We start from the raw sequence: 5,621 nt of genomic DNA on the forward strand, positions 1-5,621 counted from the left end.
ATTTTGCATCAAGAGATGAAAACCAAGTTGCTCCTTTGATTTTTTCTAAAATAGAATCTTTTCTTGGAAGTTTATAAGCATCACCAATAGTTGCTTCATTCATTTTCTTATAGTTTATTACCATTATTCTTCGTTTTCCGCTTTTAATTTCATTATTGTTTTCAACGTAAAAAGCTGGAGCCGCAGGAGGACTTTTACTTAATCTTATAATTCCTTTTTCCAAAAGATCTTTACATTCTAGTGAGAGCTCTTCTCTATCTCTTGCAGAATAAGGAATTTTATTTGGAACATTTATCTCTTTTGTGGGATCTTTTAATTTAATGCTTACTAATTCGTTATTTGTATTTTTAATATCTAAAGGATTTTCAGCACAAATTCCATCCAAGAGTTCTTCTATCTTTATTTCAAGATTATTTTTTGGAATATTTATCTGAAAGTATAGATTTAAATAACATGTTTCTAATATAGAAAATATTTTAAATTTTAAGATCTTATCTATAGTAGTAGTTGGTATTTTTATACGTTTTGATTTTTGATTTATTGAAGAATCGTGTGGAGCTTTTAAAACTATATATGTTAATTCTTGAATGAATGGATGATATAGCTTTAAAAAGTTATTTCCTATGATAAAATCCATTCCATATATTCAAAAATATAGTCTAAGTTATCATCAGATTCTTCTAATGTTCCATGAAACAAGACTTAGCAATTTCTATTTGTTTAGTAAGATCCTTTTTATCTTTCTTTTTTGGGCATTCATTTGCGTAGTGTCCTTCTTCTTGGCAATACCAACATTTACAATTTTCTTTTTTATTCGGGCAAAAGTTATTTCTTTGTCTTTTGTTTTTATTGTTATTTTCTTTTCTAAAATATCTCTTTGTTCTCCAGTTTGGATAGTATTTTCTTTTTCTAAATTGATATTTTTTTTTCTTTGAAAGTTTTTATTAAGACCATATTTTTGAGGTATCTCTTCATTTTTGAAAATTTTTATTAAGACCATATTTTTGAGGTATCTCTTCATTATCCTGACAGCAAAATCTAATTATATTTGCAAATCTTTTTTGAGTTGCTTCTTGCATACAACGTTCTTTTATTTCCTCTCTTATTGCAGAGGTTGCTCCACCAAAATTATTTTCAATTGTTCCTCTATTTATTTCTCTTATAAATCTTCCCATTATAAATTCATTAGCAGGATATGAAAGTTTTGTTATATACATACTGAGATAATGATTTTTGTCTTCTTCTTTTAATTTGTAATAATGTATTCTATATTTACATATATAAGACTCCACATTACATAAATCATATATCTGAATATTAGCTAAATGATTTTTTGCTTCTTGATATTCTTTATTATAGACTTCTTGTCTATGATCTATAATATTTTTTCCAAAAAATTCTTTATATAGAATCATCATTATATATAATATCTTATCATAAGCTGTTGTTTTTGTTTCTAATTCTTCTATTATTTGGTTTTCTATTGATGTCATATAATCTCTTATAGTTCCTTTAGTATGAAATCCTATGTAATTCCAAATGTCTCTTCTAGACAATTCACTAAATTTTGGATTAGTAAAGGCTTCTAATAAGAAGGAATTCAACCAGTTTTTAAAAATTTCTTTTCGTTCTTTTTGCAGTCTAAACCGAGCATTCTTTCTCCTTCCATTTCCTGGGTTTTAGGAACGTATTTTGATGATATTTTTGTATATTTTGAATCTTTATTTATAAATCCTTTTTTAAAAGCATAATTATCAAAACCTATTTCCCATTTAAATTGAGATTGATTATCCTTAGATGTTCCAGCTTCATTTTTTACTTGTATTGGAATTGCTGGTTCTTCGTCACTTGAATAATCTAGAATGTGTTCTTCATTTTCTATATTTTCAGCATTTACTAATTCTTCTTCTATTTGAAAGCCATGTTCCATAATATTATTTTCTTGAGCCATTTTAACTGTTTAAAAAGTATTGTGATTTCTTCTAATTTTTCTTCAATATTCATAATTTCAATGGTGGTTTTACTTTTAAGTCTGTTATGTTGATTATATTTTGAATTTTTTCTTTTTTGGGATTCTCTTTTTCCTTATTTCTTTGAAATTTTATAGATACTAATATTTCTTCAAGCATATCTACTATAGAATTTAATTGTGGGTTAAAAGTATGATGAAGATGTGGAGAATCACTTCCATGGTAGCATTTTTTAGAAATTCCATGTGAAAAATAAATTTTTTCAGGTTTTTGAAGTCCTTCAATAAAACTTATAGTAAAATAAAGATTTTGAGAAAAATCATTTTGTATTGATTTTAAGAATTCAGTGTCATTACAATTAACATTGGTTAAAATCATTAATTTTTGATCTATTAGTTTTGATAATTTAATTATCGGGCCTGCTACACATACAAGCAACCAAGCAACCAAGTTGGCCCAGCCCAAACACCAAACACGCGCATCAAAGAGCAATCGAACGCCGCGTCCAACTCACGCGCTAAGCAATCGAACGGTTACGTATGGGAGACTCTTCCACTTCTTCCACTTCTTCCATTTCTCAAACCACTTTCAAAACAAAGAAACCCTCTCATTTTCGAGCGAAAATCAACTTTCAAAATATACAAATCGTAGTTCGAAAACTTCATCGAAACAGCATCAACCTCTCTGTGAAAAAGAATCTGAAGAAAAAACACACGAAGAACACTCAACGTAAGTGCATTAACATACTGTATATTTCACTTTTCTTCTACGTCGTTCTGCTAGGGTTTACTGTTACTGTTGCTTCTTTGTTATACGTCGTTGTTCTGAGTTATACGTCGTTCTTCTAAGTTCTACGTCGTTTACGTTGTTATTCTAAGTTCTCCTGCTATTTTTGTTGATTTTTGGGGGTTTATTCCGTACATTCGGGGGTGTAAACTGCTTAACCTTGTAATGTGGCTTTTATTCAAGCATGGCTGAGTGATATATGTCTGATATCTATATGGATGTATCTGAATAATATCTATGGGTGTATCTCACTGTAATGAATGGGTGTATATTGTTTGACATTGTTGGGTGTATCTGAATAATATCTATGGGTGTATCTCACTGTTATGAATGGGTGTATCTTGCGAATACCTGGCAGTCTTGACTCATATATATGGCTGTATCTTACTGTTATCAATGGGTGTATCTTAATTGTTATCAATGGGTGTATCTGAGTCATATATATATGGGTGTATATTACTGATGCCTTTGGGTATATTTTTATTTTCAGAGAAAATGGCAGCAGCAAACCAAACCAAAGACCTCAAATGTGCCACACATCTCCTGAATGATAAGTTCAGGAACATGACTGAGGAGAAGAAGGCCATTGTCAGGGATCTTGGATTCGGTGGGTTGATGCACATCCCACCACTGAGGGTGGATCACCAACTCTTGAGAGAGTTGGCAAAAAACTTCAAAATTGGGGAGAACAAACTGAGGACAGGGTATGGTTCTTTCCATATAACCCCAAAAAAAATTGGTGATGCGCTTGGCATCAATGCAACAGGTAATTAGCTCAAAATTATAGATGTATATTAACTTGTTGCTTGGGTGTATATTAACCTGATGCTTGGGTGTATCTGAACTGACTTGGATGCTTTGTTGTTTTCCTTTTTGTAGGAAATCTATTTCCTGAGAAAGTTGACTACAAGAAACTTTCTGAATCTGACAAAATAATTTATAAAAGATTTCAGGGTAAGACCCTCAAAAGTCTTACCGATGATATGATGCAAATCGGCGTTGGCAACGAAGAGGAACGCCTGATGTTCAAGAGGATATTCATCCTCTACATACAGATGGCGTTCCTTTTGCCAACGACGATAAACAAAATATCGCCCGTGCACCTGGCCCCAATTTTTAAGATGGACGGCATATCGGAAAGAAACTGGGGGGGCATGTTTTCGAATGGTGCTAACTAAAATATCTCATGTTTCAGGGGATTCTGAATTTGGCAGAGACAAAAGAAAAAGGGAGAAAAAAAGAAAAAAAAACAAAAAGAAGAGGAAATAAAAAAAACAAAAAAAAGGAAGGCGAGCTCAACATCGTCTTCGGAGACAGAAACTACCGAGAGTGACACTTCTACCTCTGAGTCTGAGGCTGAAGAAGACTCGGAGGATTCGGGAATTAAACACCCCGGCAAAAAAGGGAAAAAGTAAGTACAATACTTGGGTGTAATTTCTTTATTGGGTTTGGGTGTATTTTGCTTGTCGACGTTGGGTGTATGTAGTTTATTAAGCAGGGTGTGTTTCGTTTTGCTGTTTTGTTCTAAATGAGAATTGTTTTGCTTTGCAGAATGGACTCAAGAAAAAGAAAGGAGAGGGAAGAGGAGTCAGATTCTGAATCAGAATCTGAATCTGAATCAAGTGACGAGTAATGTCCTGAAATTATTACTCCTTTCTTTTGGCTTCGTTATAAAGATTTCGTGTATTAACTGAGGTGTCTTTTATTGACTTATAGGAGCGAAGAATCATCTCCTGCGGAGAAGGAGAAGAAAAAGAAAGAAACAAAAACAACACCAAAAGAGTAAGAACTTCTTTCATTAATATTCTGTGATAAAATTAATTTTTTATTTCTGATTGGTACTGTTTGTTTTTTTTCCACCCAGAACACCACAAAAAAAGAAAAAAGTAGTTGTGGAGGATTCACCTCCTGAAGAAGATCAATACTTTGACGGGTACAGTACCTCGTAAGCTATACTACGGTGTATCATCGTAATTATCTTTGTTAACGTCTTATTTTATGAATGTAGTGAGACATATGAAATATCGAGTGACGAACTCGATGAATGGCTAGGGGAAAACGTTCATAAATCTGCTGCAGAGGGGTTCTAGGGGTAAACGTTCAAAAATCTGCTGCAGAGGGGTATGTCTTGCTGTGCTGTGTATTTGAGATTTTGGTGTCTTTTGTTTTTGCTGATAATTGTATCTTGTTTCGCAGGGACAACCAGGCTGACCTGCGATCGACAGAAGGTCGCAATGTGTCCTCTGAAACGTAAGAAGCTTTATTATTTAATAAATTCTTGTTATCGTGATTTGGATGAATTCTGTGAAACAATATGGGTGTATCTATATAACTAAGTTGGATGTATATTTGTTTTGAATAACGTGAAATCTGTTTAGACTACCGGCTGTCAACTTGGGAAGTGATGATACTTCCTCTCAGAGACGCACAGAACAGAGCAGTGTAAACCAGCCGTCTCAGAGCATGTAATTTCTCTTTCAAATAACCGTTACTCTTCTTCTTCTAATAACTTCTACTTCTAATTCTGTATATATTTTTTTTAGAAAAAAAAGCCCTTTATTATTTTATTCAAGAAAAAAAAGGCAGCAAAAAAAAGCAAAAACTGCAACTATGTAAGTTCTCAAAAAACAAAGTCCGTCTTCTTTTTGAATTGTTCGGGTGTATTTGTTGACCTTCTTTGGGTGTATTTTAGGTTGACTCCGGATGATTCGAATGCGATGGTTGTTAGGGAACAAACGCCGTCGGAAGCGCTTGCAGTGTGAGTTATCAAATAATATTTCAACCTTATAACCTTATTATTTTCAAATACGTTGTTAACCTTTCATTTTTATTCTTGTTTAGAGTCCCGATCCAATTTTTTGTGCC

At 32.7% G+C, this 5,621-nt stretch overlaps 1 protein-coding gene and 2 long non-coding RNA genes across 11 annotated transcripts in view; 1 reads left to right on the forward strand and 2 right to left on the reverse strand.

Annotated features, from left to right (window-relative positions):
- Positions 1-5,621, reverse strand: part of LOC107462951 (uncharacterized) — a 43,656-nt gene that overhangs the window by 29,007 nt on the left and 9,028 nt on the right. The window lies entirely within an intron of this gene.
- The window catches only part of LOC127741098 (uncharacterized), an 18,509-nt gene that overhangs the window by 5,950 nt on the left and 6,938 nt on the right, over positions 1-5,621 (reverse strand). The window lies entirely within an intron of this gene.
- LOC110274703 (uncharacterized) lies at positions 4,843-5,221 on the forward strand. Its single transcript, XR_002366931.2, has 3 exons — positions 4,843-4,877; positions 4,953-5,006; positions 5,135-5,221. It is a non-coding gene; the product is annotated as an uncharacterized LOC110274703 (long non-coding RNA).

The sequence above is a fragment of the Arachis duranensis genome, chromosome 8, assembly GCF_000817695.3.
Source record: "Arachis duranensis cultivar V14167 chromosome 8, aradu.V14167.gnm2.J7QH, whole genome shotgun sequence".
Taxonomy (NCBI): Eukaryota; Viridiplantae; Streptophyta; class Magnoliopsida; order Fabales; family Fabaceae; genus Arachis; species Arachis duranensis.